Genomic DNA, 13,816 nt, shown 5'->3' on the forward strand with positions numbered 1-13,816 from the left:
TTAGCCCAGAAGTTTGGAATACAGGAAGAAAAACCCACAAACCACAAGAAACTCAAGAAGTAGGAAGACCAAAAGGTGGACATTGCATTCCTTCTTAAAAGGGTGAACCAGATACCCACGGAAGGAGTTGCAGAGATTAACTATGGAGCAAAGACTGAAGGAAGGACAAGCCAGCCTAAATATAGCTATCTCCTGAGAGGCTCTGACAGTACCTGATTAATACAGATGTAGAGGCTCACAGCCATCCATTGAACTGAGTACAGGGTCCCTAATGAAGGAGTTAGAGAAAGGACCTATGGAGCTGAGGGGTTTGCAGCCCCTTAGGACGAACAACAATATGAACTAACAGGGTCTCAGAGCTCTCAGGGTCTCAACCACCAACCAAGGACTGCACATGGTGAGTCTGATTGTTCTGGCAACATGTGTAAAGTAGAGGATTGCAAATTCGATCTTCAATAGGAGGAGAGGACCTCGGCCCTGTGAAGGTTCTGTGCCCCAGTGTAGGGGAATGCCAGGGCCAATAAGTGGGAGAGGGTGAGGTGGCAGGCATGGGGAGGCGGGAGGCAACAGGGGTTTGTTCTTGTTGTTTTCATTTGTTTGTTCGTTTTTGGAGGGGAAACTGGGAAAGGAGAAATTTACCTGTAAATAAAGAAAATATCAAAAAAAAAAAAAAAAAAAAGCTGTCACAGGAACTTTACCTTGATTGAGTTCAATTCCTACCTCTAGCTCTTGTAAAGTTGCCAGGTCTCCCCAAGCAACCTCTCCTCATCTCTTCCTTTGAACTCATGAATGGTCATCCAGTCCTAACTCCTGGCCTTTCACCTAAATGCTCTCCCCTCCCAGACCATCTACTTACCCCATTACTTTGCCACCTCCGTTCTCTCCTATGGAACTTTACTGACCACCATCTACCTCGGCTACACACTGTCTCCTGTCCACTGTCCTATCAACATTGGAGACCAAGTCCTTCTATCACCTCTAGGTCATTGGCCCTCACCTCTCTCTCTCAGATGACAGGGCCCTTTTAAGGTAATTCTTGTGACCCCTACAGCTGCTAAACTCGAGGGATTCTCTCATTGGGTCCATCTGTCTCACCTCAAACTTTTCATTCTTCCACCTAAAAATGACTCTTCTTCATACACATCAATCTTAACAGGACTGGACTCTGTTAAACTCTGGAGGATGAGACCCCCACCTTGTCCCCAATCCCAGAAAATGAGACTCCACTCTGGCAGCTGAGCTCGACCTCACTGGATTAGACATGAGTTTCTTGTCCTCCCCCTGCAGTTCGTTTCCATCCAGGGTAGCCCTTACATCTGAAGTTTCCAGGTTCAAGAAACCCCCACAGATAACAAACAGTCTTTCCAAATAGGGTCAGGAAACTGCTCTATAGTCAGATGCCAGGAACCAATCCAAATTGCTATCATCCCGGTATCTGCAATCCCATCTAAATATTATGATCTCTATACTTGTTTTCTCTTTGACCAAACAAAAGATTATTGTAGAAAATGGCCAGACGAATATGGGGGTTGCCCATATTGGTCTTGTCAGATACATATGCTAGGACCACGGACTAATCATTTATATCAACACTACAAGACACTCCTTTTCTACATACAAGACCCATGAGATTCCAGGTGGGCAACAGGAGTTTTTGGTAAGCTCTACTGTAAAAATCAGTCCAGGTCCCCAGTAAGTACTATCCATATCCAGAGAAAATATGTCTCAATTGCCCCTTGATATTAGAAAATCGGGAGATATCAGACACTCCTCCTAGGTCCTTACCTCTTTGACATCAATCCCTCATAAAAGACACTAACTTGTCATTTTGCCTTTTACTTCAGACCTTGACCTCGGCATACCAACTCCTTAATGTCACCAGACCTGGATGCTTTAAAGATTGCTGGTTACGTGTACCCCATGAAACTAACTCACAATTGTCACTTACAGCATCTCCAGTGATATTGCCAAATCAATTCTTTGGCAGCCGTGGTGCTTCAGAACAGATGAGGACTAAACATCCTGACAGCTAAAGCTGGTCTTTGCCTGTTCCTCCAAAAAAGAATGCTGTTTCTACATCAACTAATCCGGGATAGTAAGAAATAAAATCCAGGAGCTACAGTCAGGTATAAAAAATTTCAGGGACCATGAGACCTCCAGTTCTGGGATTTTTGAAAACCCTATATGGAAGTGGATACTCCCTTTTGTAACCCCTCTCCTAGTCATCTTCCTGGTGTTATTTGCTCCCTGCCTCATTAATCTGTTTCTTTATTTCTTCAACAACAAATACAAAAAATGTTTGGAAAATCACAGATTTGGGGATCAAACACCTGAATTTCTGATCCTAGATCCTTCAGTACTAGGTTATGGGACTTGGAGCAAGCAGGTTAACCTGTCTGAACCCAGGCATATCACTGCTATAAGGAGCGATGTGGTTATGTCGCCTACTTATACTACAAAAAGGAATATAATGTATGTGTATGTGTGTGTGTGTGTGTGTGTGTGAGAGAGAGAGAGAGAGTGTGTGTGTGTGTGTGTGTGTTTAAAACGTATATATGTATATGTTTGACCATGAAAGGCAGTCTGTGTTCTGGTTGAGTGAAGCTAACTCTTGAGACCCAGTAGAAAATTCTACAAGGGACAGAACAGTGAGCTATACCCCAGACATTAGGCTCCTGACACGAGCCTTTAAGTCCATTATCCTGTGGGTAGAGCAATGCCCCAAGCTGGACTCCACCCTCACAGTCACCTGACCATAGCCAGGTATGCCCTGCCCCACAGTTACCTGAGAACAGAAAGGTAGCCCAGCCCACTATAAAAGTGCTTATATTCTTATAAATATAAAATTTTATATTTTAAAATATAAAATATATTATATTTTATGTAATAAATATTATATTTATATAATATATTATATTATATGAAAATATAATAGCCCCTCTCCCCCTCTCTTGTCTTTACTCTCACCTTTTGCTTCCTCTCTCCCCTCCCCTTCCCCCCTCTCCATGTGGCCATGACCAATCTCTACTTTCCTTCTCTCTCTCTCTCTCTCTCTCTCTCTCTTTCTCTCTCTCTTTTCTACAGTAAAGCCAAAAATTGTAGACTGCTTCCTTTCTTCTAGACTCACCTTGCTGGAACATTGGTTTAGGCCTTCCCCTAAAGAGCCGCATCTAATCTGCAGGAAAACCTCCCAGAATTTACAGCCAGCAGACCAGACTAAGGACTCTCACCCCGATGGAGAACCACCCAGTACCTTCTCCCTACCCCTCTTTTTCCTTTTGGCCCTGGGCCACTGCCACCCCAGAGCCCCCACCAGTTCTCAGCTCCTCCAGCAACATCCTGCAGATGCCCAAGTGCTAGAACCTGTCGTCCTTGGCCTCCATGAGGCCCAGGGACCACAGACTGCTCCCTCCCATCCCCAAGTACTGGGATTACATGGCTTCCCACAGCCAATTGCCCACCTGGCAACGTGGAAAGCACACAGCACTCTCCTGCATCTGCCTGTCCAGGGTCTCCATCCAAGCTCTGGCAGGACTAGGGTCTTGCCCACTCCTTTATTTCCCCACCACCTGGCACCCTACATGAACATGTATATATATATACACATATACATGAATATATATGTATACATATATGCATACATATATATGCTTGTGTGTGTGTGTGTGTGTGTAAAATATATATTTCTATATATGAGTGTAGCACAATGCTTAACACAGAGAAAATTAATAAAGAGTTGATGATAAAGAGTAAGCAGAAAATGGGCTCAAAAGCGTAAAGAGCAGTTCTGCTCTTGCAGAGGACCTGCGTTCAGTTCCCAGCATCTGTGACATAGTGGCTGAAAACTGCCTATAACTTCAGTCCCAGAGGACCCAATACCCTCTTCTGGTCTCCATGGTCACTTCCCACATATGGTATACAGACATACATGCAAGCACTTATACCGATAAGCATAAATAAATCTTTGTTTTCTAAGTAGAAAGTACCTCAGCTCTCCCTGGAGCTGTGTACTTCTCTGCATCTGCTTTCTCTGGCACGAGCTAGTGAACTTGAATTTGAGTGGTTCCCTCTCAGCAGAGTCTCTCCCATGCTTGAGACTCTTCCATCAAGGCGCTTAGACTTCACAGACTCAGTTTTCTCCCTTAAACTTGGCTCCCCTACTTCATGGTACAACTGTAACCACCCAGAGGGGAACAGAATGCAGGGAAAGTTCAGTGCCTCCACATTCGACACCAATGCCAACATTTGCTTTGAGCCATGAGGAAACTAGAGACACAGCCTTGAAGACGGGCTTTGGCAACCCTGTTCCAGATGAACAAGTGGATGTGTTCTCGTTCATCCTTCCAGCTCAGCCGTGAGCAATTTCAGGTCTGTGACCTTCCTTCCCTACCTGCTGTCCCTGTTCTGCTCTTGATGTAAGACCTAGATAAGGTAACTGAGTGTGCACAATCTGCCAGAGCACGAGCTGGATGTAGACATGCTTCTCTGAACATGCAGGTCTACTTTATGCCCCTGAGGTGGTCAAGAATTTTATCAGTGTTACAATGTCACAGTTGTCTTTTGATCTAATATAGAAGAAGCCACCCTCTCAGGATACAAAAGGCTACACCGTGTTACTGTTCTCACCATGGGCATTAGAAAACTAAATGACAAAATGCCATACTGCCTCAGTGAGGCAGGAGGACCGGCCACTGTCATCCTCTGGACCAACCGTTGGGTTGGCCTGAGCAGATAGGAAACAAAACCATAGGCAGGAAACTTTGCTGGAGCAAAGACCAGCCAGCCCGACTCTTTGTAACAATGTGGGCTGGCATGACAAATTGGAATCTGGAAGAGTCCAAAATGCAGTAATAAATCTCCCAGGCCAACAATTCCCCCCTACAGTGACTGCTGAGTAAGCAGCTGAGAGTGGGGGTTCGTGGAGCACAGAGATGAATCCTGCAGTTCGGCACACTGCTTAGTTTAAGTCCAGAGACGTGTCAAAACTCGCTAAAACTGAAAACCAAGTCCTTCTAGCTACAGTTCTGAAATCTAGAAGAACTGGTCCTTCAACAGACTCAGTATGGGACCTTAGGTACTGGGATGCAAGACAGGACACTGGAAATGAAAAGTAAATGAAAAAAAAAGAAAAAAGAAGGAAGAAAAGAAAAGTAAATGAAGACATAATACAATTTTAGTTTAGCCCAGCTCATTTTGGTCACAGTAGGAGCTGAACTATCAGCCACTACCCCTGGCTTCCTTATAGCAAAGAGAAGAGCTCCTCTATAGAGGGCATGAGGTCTGTGTGCTCACAGATAAGCATCAGGGAAACAAGGAATGTTAAACACAAGGGGTTGTCTCCTCCAGGGGAGATGTATATGTCTATGCCTCTTTTCTACCTGGAAAGCTAGTAATGTATATAGTAAACAGCCTGGTGATCTGTGCTATCTGTAGGGACACGTCACACCTGAATGCCCCACACTATTTGTTTGTTTATCTTTTATCTTGAGTATTGTTTCTCAGTCAATAAAAACCCATGCTTAAGGAGATGTCACTTAGCTGTACAATAGCCTGTGCATTCTCCCTAGACCCTTATCCTGAGCATTGTTTCTGAGTCAACAAAACCCAACTTTATGGAAGAAGTCACATGTACTTTACAAAGAGTTTCGATGTAAACATGTCTCAAGGTTGACAGTACACAGGAGAATGGGTTAATCATCATCAAAAACCTTTTTTCCAACATTGTGCTATGCTTAAGTATGTCTAAAATAAACTCCTCTGTGTCAGACTCTAGAAATTGGAATGAACACCAGCTACTAAGTTGTGCTGAAGCAGATTTCCTTCTTGCTTTACACAGATTGTTATTCTGCTGGCTGTAGTACTTGCATAACTCTCCATGCCCCTCCATGGAAAATAAAATAAAGGAAAAACATATTACTTAGTTCATCTCTTACTGTTCATTCAATCAAAACATCTAGCACTTAATCAACAATAATGAGATATTTTAAGATGCATAACATGAGACCCATGATCCAAAGAAAAGATAATCAACAGAGGTAGACCCAGAGACAAAAATGTGGAGGTGAGCAAACACTGACTTTAAAAGAATTATCATAGATATCTTACATAATCTTAAAAGATGGGCTGGAGAGATGGCTCATCAGTTAAGAGCAATGGCTGTTCTTTTTAGAGGACCCAGGTTGAATTCCCAGAACCTACATGGCAGCACAAAACTGTCTGTAACTCTAGTCTTGGTGTTCACTGGAACCAGGCACATATGTGGTACACAGATATACACATAGGCATCATCCATATGCATAAATAGAATTAATATTTAAAAAAATTAAGACAGATGCAAGATGAACAGCCAGAAAACTTTTAAAGATAATGATTTACAGAAAGAACTAAAAGAAAATCTAGAACTTGGGAATATAACTAAACCGAAAGAAGGGAGAGATAAACTAAAACATGAGGCTCTATTGAAGACAGAATCAGTAACTTAAAGAGCATGCCACTTGCTTTTCTCATTACTGTACTGCAATAAAATACCTGACAAAAGCAACTTAAGGAAGGAAAGGTTTGCTTTGGCTCACGGTTTGAGGGTACAGTCTACTGCAGTGGGACAGGCACAGAAGCAGGAGTCTAGCCAGGAAGCAGAGCGACACGAATGCTGGTATTCGGCTCATTTTCCTCTGTATTTAGTCTGGGACCCTAGCCCATGGATCAGTGCATTCAGGGTGAATCTTCTCTACTCTATTAAACACCTCTGGAACTGTCAATAGACACATGCCCAGAAATATGTTTCCATGGTGACTATAAAGCCAGTCAAACTGACAGTGCAAATTAACCAGCATGAAGATGAATCCATATAAAATATCAAGAGGCTGTAGAGATGGCTCAGCAATTAAGAGAACTTGCTCCTCTTATAGAGGACCAGAGTTGTTCCCAGCACCCACACTGGGTGACTGCCAACCACCTATAACTGCAGCTCCAATGGACTTGACACTCTCTGCTGTCCTCTGTGAGAACCAGAGGGTACATGCACATACCCACACTCACATGCACAAATAAAAATAATTTTAAAATATTCAAACTGAAACACAAAGAAAATAAAATGAGAGAGATAGAGACAAAGATGAGACAAAGATTCGTGACATTTAATTCTAAATGATGCACATACTGGAAGGTGAAGGGAGATTGCTATAGAGATACAGCCTGCAGACACATGCTTATCTTAAACATGCTGTTTAAGTACACACCTGGAGGACAGCCAGCCACATCGGTCATCTCCTGTGTTCCTCAGGATCTTGCTCACGTGTGTCCACCTCAGTGGGGCCTTCTCTGAGCCTCCTATACCTCACGTACCCTCATCCACCCTCTCACTCTGAGCTGGGATTTTTCCCCTGTTGGTTTTATCTCTTCTTTGACCTTTATCACCATTAACAAGCCACCTCTTTTATTCATCCTGCTGGCTGCCCCTCTCTTTCACTGGAGTCTATGTCCCCTAAGGACAGGGGTTTTATCTGTTTTGTTTTGGTTGAATCCCCAGCACTTAAAGCATAGTGGGGACTCAATAAACACTGCTGATAAAGTAGGAGTTAAGGCTGCTCTAGGGACGATAAGCACAGAGAAAGAACCTTTTGTGGTTACTGCAAAGACCTGCTTGTCGGGCAGGTTGCTTCCAGATGTAAATGGCAGAGAGCTAACAAAAATGAACAAAATAAAATAGGCAATGTATTGGTTCAAGGAGCTGCAAAGAATAGGGTTCATGCTTTAGGTATAATTAAGAAACCCCCTCCCCCTTCCTCACCAACCCACCCCCAAACCCTACTGCTGCCAAATTCCAGTTTTGCACGCTTCTAGCTGGACTACTTGTATCTAATTGTTAAATCGAGGTTAATGACAGAGACCGGAAGTAAATCCTCAAACTCAGTGGAAAGGTTCTAACAGCTTATTTATTCATGGCGAAATAGGTACACACACACACACACACACACACACACACACACACACACACACACACACACACACACACACACACACACACACGCACGCACGCACGCACACACGCACACACGCACGCATGCACGCACGCGCTTCACTAACCTTCCAGTCTGGAGGGTCAAAGCCTGGCTCAGGGGCGGAGCAATGGTGAAGGCTTGTCCTCTGGGTGGAGTCAGCGTGGATCGTCTTTCCACACGATGTTTCTCCTTTGGGCCCCGAGAATTGAGCGAGTTGCCATACCAGACCAGGGGCTTTTAAACTAAATTCAGCCAATTACAACTAGGGCATTTCATACATTACTTCATGGGCTTTCCTTATCATCCGCACGCACACACACATGCTCTCTATGACTTGGTTTCCATAGTTATCTGGGGCCACGGGTGCAGTCCATGGCACCGAGAGTGCGGGTTCGGGCTGCAGGCAGCTGTACAGCATGAGCTACCCTTATCACCAGCACACACTCTCTATGGCTTGGTTTCCTTGGCTATCCAGGGCTGCAGCTGCCACGGTGGGCTCAGGTGGGCAGCTTTAAAGCATCGGGGAAAAATGCCTTCTGGGGCCATATGTTCCTTACACTACCACTGTAGAAGAAGAAAACATCTCTCCTGATAGTTCCATGAAACACCCCCAAAGCTCTGCTCGCTCACAAGGCACACCTGTGTCACATGCAGTCAGTTCATGAGGGGACATGCCATAGCAAGGACGTGAGACAGCAACACACGCTGGCTAAGCTGTGCTCCACAAAGCAAAATCAAGATGAAATTCTCAGAAGATTGAAGGTGTACTCCAAAGGAACCTTCTGGAGTGCAGTGGACATGAAGGAGGAGGTCCAGTATGGGCTTGAGGCCAGAAGGACATGGCAGCATTTCAATTGGGGCGGGGCGGGAGGGACACGTTTCTATTTGGATGGGAAAAGCAAGAATGGAAAAGAGAATACTAAGCAGCAATGGCAATCCTACCAGCCTTGTAACTCGTGCCTGACAGTCTTGTGGGATGAATCCCAAGTGAGGTTCTGTCTAGCATATCCATTCACCACTCTGTTTACAGTGGATCAGCCTGGAGCCAGCCTTTCTGATAGCTGTGACCTGTAACCATGTGAGAGAGATGATCAGACACTATGAAGACAACAGTGTGAATAAGGAAAGTGAAACTGGTTATTCAGGAAATCTGTCTGAACCTGAAAGATCTTCAGGTATCACCGCCCTTCACAGTTTGCAAGAAGTCCTAGAGAGAGGTAATGTTGGACCCACCTCCTGCCTTCCTCCTTGCCTCCTCCAACCTCCCTTCAGAACCATAGTTAAGCATCCCAGAATGGGTCCCCTGCTGTGAAATACATATGCAGATGAGACTTGCAGCATTGTTTGCATAGAAAAGGTGACAAAGCACAGGCTGGCTGCACCTAGGGCAAGCACCTTGCCCTGGAGTCAAACAGCCAAGTTTTATTCCCGCCTCTGCCACTTACGAGCTGTGTACCCTTGAGCAACTTACTTAACCTCTCTGAACCTTAGCTTCCTCTTTTGAAAAATGTGTGTATTACATGAGCTCACAGAATGCTTATGAGGTTGAAATGACTTTGTGCAGCAGACATGCTGGGGGAGCTTGGCTGAGGGTGGTTCTATTTCATTTCAATCCTTCTCACTTAGATGCCTAAAGACCTCTCTGTCCTATTTGCCTTTTCTTGACAGCAATCCTTCATCATGCTCCAATTCTGTGATAATTTTGAAAAATTAAAGGCAAACAGGCAAAAGTCACGTAATTCATTACACTGAACTTCAATGACAATCACTAACTTGTTCTAGGCCCTGACAAGACACAGCAGCTGTCAGGTGGTCTTCAACTGTCTGTTAGGCTGTACTGTACTGGACCGTGAATTCATAGGTCTGGGCTAACAGAGAGGAACTGACACTTGTAAAATAGAAATAAATTCCATGAACTACTAAGGCATGTGTTTGACTTCTAAACATTGAGGAACTTTCCCCCTGACACACTATAATGTACCCAGGGCTAATGGTTGGGAGTCCAGAGGAAATAGCAGAATTAGTCAAACCCTTAGAGACAGAAGAACAAGTGACCTGCTGCTAACCAGCAGAATCTACTAAAGGTCACAATGTGAGGCTATGACTGCCCTGGTTAGGTTTTTTGTGGGTTTTTTTGTTTTGGGGTTTTTTTTGGGGGGGGATGATTTGGTTTTTTTGGTTTGTTTGTTTGTTTGTTTTTGTTTTGTTTTATTTTTTTGTGATTTTGATACAATCTAGGGTCATTCAGGAAGATTGAAACTTGATTGAAAAATGCCTCCATAAGACTGGCCTTGGGCAGCATTATGGGTTTTTTTGGTTTTTTGGTTTTTTGGTTTTTTTTTTTTTATTGATGTTTGATGTGGGTGGACCCAGCCCAATGTGGGCAGCACCAATCCCTAGATAGGTGGTCCTGGGTAATATATAAAAGGAAACTGAGTAAGCCATGGGGAGTGAGGAACCGTGGGTACCTCTAGGAGCTGTGGGTAACCTCTGTGAATCAGGAATCTGAAACTCCCAATCCTATAACTCAGAATACCAATTCTGCCAAAAACTGTGAGAAAATGACTCCTCTACACACACACACACACACACACACACACACACACACACACACACAAACACGCACTAGGTGAGAATAACTGCCTAATGACAACTTGGCTCAGGACTCACCTAAGCCCAGTCCCCACTCAAAACCCTAAGACACGGTGAAATAACAGATACCTGATGTTTAATCTGAACATCCCACAGGTCCACATTTTGGATGCTTTGAATCCTCAGATGACAATGTTGTATGGGAAAGCTGTGGAAACAAAGAGGTAAGCAGCCTGTCTGGCAGCAGAGGGTCACTCCGGGCAGGACTCTGAAAATTTCTATGACATGCTCTGATTCCCATTCTGCCATGATATGAACAATTTTTATATTCAGTTGCTGCCTCCATGGTCTTTACTCTTGTAAAACCCAACCAACTCCATTTTTGAAGAAACTCCATTTTGTGCAAGATCAGGGGCTAAACTCCAATTTCAGGAAGAAAATCACAGAGTCTTCCTAAGCAAGCATCCTAACACACACACACACACACACACACACACACACACACACACACAGCCCACTTAGCAACAGCCAGTCAGGTTACAATACCAGGGTCAAGGAATATATAGATAAAGAAGATATCCTGCAGAGAATAGACAACCTAGCCGTCCTGTTTGTCAGGTGGGTTTGCCCCTGTGTTTAGTTCCTGCGGATTACACCAGAAATGCGGTTTTAAAATGTTAACTTGTTCTCTCTCCCTTTTCTCTCTCTGACCCCTTTCTCCCTCTCTCCCCTCCCCCTCCACTGGTTTCTCTCTCTCTCTCTCTCTCTCCCCCCCTTCTCTGTCCCCTCCCTTCTCTGCCTCTACTCACTTCTCAACTCCCCTTTCCATGCCCCCAAATAAACTCTGTTTTATATATGTATATATATGTGTGTGTGTTTGTGTGTGTATGTGTGTGTGTGTGTATATATATATATAAAACTTGCTGGCCTGTACAGAAATTCCCCAAGCTTGCTATAACTACTATAAATGGCCTACACCCCTAGACTCAGGGCTCTCATTTTAACCTCCTGTGATGGGGAGGGTGAGAGTCCTTGCTTACAACCATGTAACAAAGACTCTTGTGTGTTTGTATCAGAATTGGTTCCCCAGTGGGCTTTGGGGGTCCTGGCAACTTGGGCATAACGCTTTGTTATGCCTTTCCTACCATGATGAACTTAAACCACACACCAAAATACAAAAGAAATTCATCTTCTCTTAAGTCATTGCCATCCAGTACTGCAATCACAGCAACACAAAATAAGCCAACACACCCTCTTAATGCACAAGCTTTTAATAATATCTATGGCAGCAGATAACTGGTACACACAGTAACTGCTAGCTCAATGAATTAATAATTCAAAGAATGAGAAATTTCTAACTAAAAAGGAAGTAGACTATGACAGCTTGCTTTAACACATCTACACTCAAAAATTCTATGTATGCAGAGTAACTAGCTGGTGGTACTCAGGGCCAGTGGGATGCTGCATTAATCAAGGTAGGCTGTTGCCATAACAAACAGCCCTAGAACCTTAGGAGGGCTAACATGATGCAGATTTGTTTTGCATTCACATTAGAATCCATAGCAGGTTGTGCAAGGCAGGAGGGGAACTAGCTGTGCTCCATGCAGTCATTCAGAGACCAGCTTCTTGCCACTCTGTGGCTTATCTATTCCTTATGCCTCAATTTTCTGCTAGATTTTTTTTTTTAATTTAGAAAGTGGTTCTTTGTTTCCAAAGTCCTAGCAGTCCTGTAACTTGTTATGTAGACCAGGCTAGACTTGAAATCACAGAGTTCTCTCTGCCTCTGCTTCTCTAGCACATGCCAACTTAGCATGCCAAGTTTCTGCTGGACCTTCCGCATGTAGTTGACAGGGAAGAGAAGTCAGAATGGGAGAGCCAAAAGGGATCACTAGTGAGGGGAAGGCCAGTAAATGGACAAGTCACTCTACCTTTATCTATTTGCTACAGCTTATAACATGGTTGACTGCATGGAGTGTTAAAAAAAGACGTACACTAAGGATGCTAAGCAATGTAGGACTACTGAAAAGGAAAATAAAAAAAATTCAGCAGCAACTTGTCCATGTAAGCCTGGGATTGAAAGAGTTAAATTTGAGACCAGTACTGAAAACCACAGGAGCCAGGCCTGTAAGAAGACGGCCAGGCCAGGGAAAAGCTGTTAGGGGAGCCCAGACCAGGGGAGTGCAAATCTTAGAGATAAGGCAAGGAGGTGCCTGGAGCAGAGGCTCCTGAGACACGCCTGGCCAGACATTGAGTGATGGACCCTGGGCCATCTGGTTTTCTTAGGTATTAGCTAAGGGTCAATTAGGAACCTTGAATAAGCATTCCTTTTTCACTCCCCATTTTAGAATTCTCAACTCTGATCTGCACGAACTACATTTAAAATAGCCAATCATGTATGGCCACACTGATCCCTTTGTTCCCTCAGACCTTTTCCCTATATAAACCCCTAACTTTCAAGCCTCGTGGTCGGCTCCACTATCTCCTGCGTGAGATAGGTGTGGTACCAAACCCGAGCGCCCTGAAATTAAAAACTACCTCTTGTAATTACATCAAGACAGTCTCTTGTGATTCCTTTGGTGCACGTCCTCCCAAGATTTGAGTGGGGGGTCTCCCCATGGGGGTCTTTCACTACCTGTGACCATCAAGCATAGCAAGGGGCTTACTGAACCTACACTAGTCCTGCTCCAATAAAGGAAGACTTAAGACCTATAATCATTAAAACACAGCAACAATGGAAAAAGAGACAGCACACATGATGCAGTAAGAACTTGTGTCAGACCTCAGCCTCTCCCTTGGTTGACCCTGATCCAGAATTGCAACCCAGATTTTCTTTCTCTCTCTGAGCTTTTACCAGCTCACATTGAAGTCTGAGGAAATAATCTTTCCATGTCTATTCTTTACTTATTTAATAGAAATTATATCTCCATCCAGAACTGACAGGGAAGATGACATAATCTATACAGAAAGTGCTGGCTGAAATATCCGATACATAGCCAAAGATTCCATAAAAGTTATTGGTGGCATTGTCATGATTTTTACAAATCACTGGACTACAAAGAGTTTGAAAGTTTATTCATAAGGTTTACAGTTTTTCTGTCTACAAAAGACAGCAGTGATTATGTTTCCCCAGTTGCTTTGACTACTCATAATAAGGAAAGTTGATCCTGTCACTAGGAGATTTAGATGGGCTTCCTGGAAAGGGAGACTTTGGTTGAAGAATCAGA

Source organism: Mastomys coucha, unplaced genomic scaffold, assembly GCF_008632895.1.
Source record: "Mastomys coucha isolate ucsf_1 unplaced genomic scaffold, UCSF_Mcou_1 pScaffold22, whole genome shotgun sequence".
Lineage (NCBI taxonomy): Eukaryota > Metazoa > Chordata > Mammalia > Rodentia > Muridae > Mastomys > Mastomys coucha.